Source organism: Salvelinus alpinus, chromosome 3, assembly GCF_045679555.1.
Source record: "Salvelinus alpinus chromosome 3, SLU_Salpinus.1, whole genome shotgun sequence".
Taxonomy (NCBI): Eukaryota; Metazoa; Chordata; class Actinopteri; order Salmoniformes; family Salmonidae; genus Salvelinus; species Salvelinus alpinus.
In genome coordinates this window covers 5,455,523-5,457,592 of record NC_092088.1, presented here as the reverse complement: position 1 = coordinate 5,457,592, position 2,070 = coordinate 5,455,523, and positions in this window count along the sequence as shown.

Below are 2,070 nucleotides of genomic sequence, written 5' to 3'. Positions count from 1 at the left end.
TGTATAGATGTAGTTACCCTCTAGATCAGGGTCTGGTACAGTATAGATGTAGTTACCCTCTAGATCAGGGTCTGTATATATGTAGTTACCCTCTAGATCAGGGTCTGGTACTGTATAGATGTAGTTACCCCCTAGATCAGGGTCTGTATAGATGTAGTTACCCTCTAGATCAGGGTCTGGTACTGTATAGATGTAGTTACCCTCTAGATCAGGGTCTGTATAGATGTAGTTACCCTCTAGATCAGGGTCTGTATAGATGTAGTTACCCTCTAGATCAGGGTCTGTATATATGTAGTTACCCTCTAGATCAGGGTCTGTATAGATGTAGTTACCCTCTAGATCAGGGTCTGGTACTGTATAGATGTAGTTACCCTCTAGATAAGGGTCTGTATAGATGTAGTTCCCCTCTAGATCAGGGTCTGTATAGATGTAGTTACCCTCTAGATCAGGGTTTGTATAGATGTAGTTACCCTCTAGATCAGGGTCTGGTACTGTATAGATGTAGTTACCCTCTAGATCAGGGTCTGTATAGATGTAGTTACCCTCTAGATCAGGGTCTGTATAGATGTAGTTACCCTCTAGATCAGGGTCTGTATAGATGTAGTTACCCTCTAGATCAGGGTCTGTATAGATGTAGTTACCCTCTAGATCAGGGTCTGGTAGTGTATAGATGTAGTTACCCTCTAGATCAGGGTCTGGTACTGTATAGATGTAGTTACCCTCTAGATCAGGGTCTGTATAGATGTAGTTACCCTCTAGATCAGGGTCTGGTACTGTATAGATTTAGTTACCCCCTAGATCAGGGTCTGTATAGATGTAGTTATCCTCTAGATCAGGGTCTGTATAGATGTAGTTACCCTCTAGATCAGGGTCTGGTACTGTATAGATGTAGTTACCCTCTAGATCAGGGTCTGTATAGATCTAGTTACCCTCTAGATCAGGGTCTGTATAGATGTAGTTACCCTCTAGATCAGGGTCTGGTACTGTATAGATATAGTTACCCCCTAGATCAGGGTCTGTATAGATGTAGTTATCCTCTAGATCAGGGTCTGTATAGATGTAGTTACCCTCTAGATCAGGGTCTGTATATATGTAGTTACCCTCTAGATCAGGGTCTGGTACTGTATAGATGTAGTTACCCCCTAGATCAGGGTCTGGTACTGTATAGATGTAGTTACCCTCTAGATCAGGGTCTGTATAGATGTAGTGACCCTCTAGATCAGGGTCTGGTACTGTATAGATGTAGTTCCCCTCTAGATCAGGGTCTGTATAGATGTAGTTACCCTCTCGATCAGGGTCTGGTACTGTATAGATGTAGTTACCCTCTAGATCAGGTCTGTATAGATCTAGTTACCCTTTAGATCAGGGTCTGCATAGATGTAGTTACCCTCTAGATCAGGGTCTGGTACTGTATAGATGTAGTTCCCCTCTAGATCAGGGTCTGTATAGATGTAGTTACCCTCTCGATCAGGGTCTGGTTCTGTATAGATGTAGTTACCCTCTAGATCAGGTCTGTATAGATCTAGTTACCCTTTAGATCAGGGTCTGCATAGATGTAGTTACCCTCTAGATCAGGGTCTGGTACTGTATAGATGTAGTTACCCTCTAGATCAGGGTCTGTATAGAGGTAGTTACCCTCTAGATCAGGGTCTGGTTCTGTATAGATGTAGTTACCCTCTAGATCAGGTCTGTATAGATGTAGTTATCCTCTAGATCAGGGTCTGTATAGATGTAGTTACCCTCTAGATCAGGGTCTGTATAGATGTAGTTACCCTCTAGATCAGGGTCTGTATAGATGTAGTTACCCTCTAGATCAGGGTCTGGTACTGTATAGATTTAGTTACCCTCTAGATCAGGGTCTGTATAGATGTAGTTACCCTCTAGATCAGGGTCTGTATAGATGTAGTTACCCTCTAGATCAGGGTCTGTATAGATGTAGTTACCCTCTAGATCAGGGTCTGGTACTGTATAGATGTAGTTACCCTCTAGATCAGGGTCTGGTACTGTATAGATGTAGTTACCCTCTAGATCAGGGTCTGTATAGATGTAGTTACCCTCTAGATCAGGGTC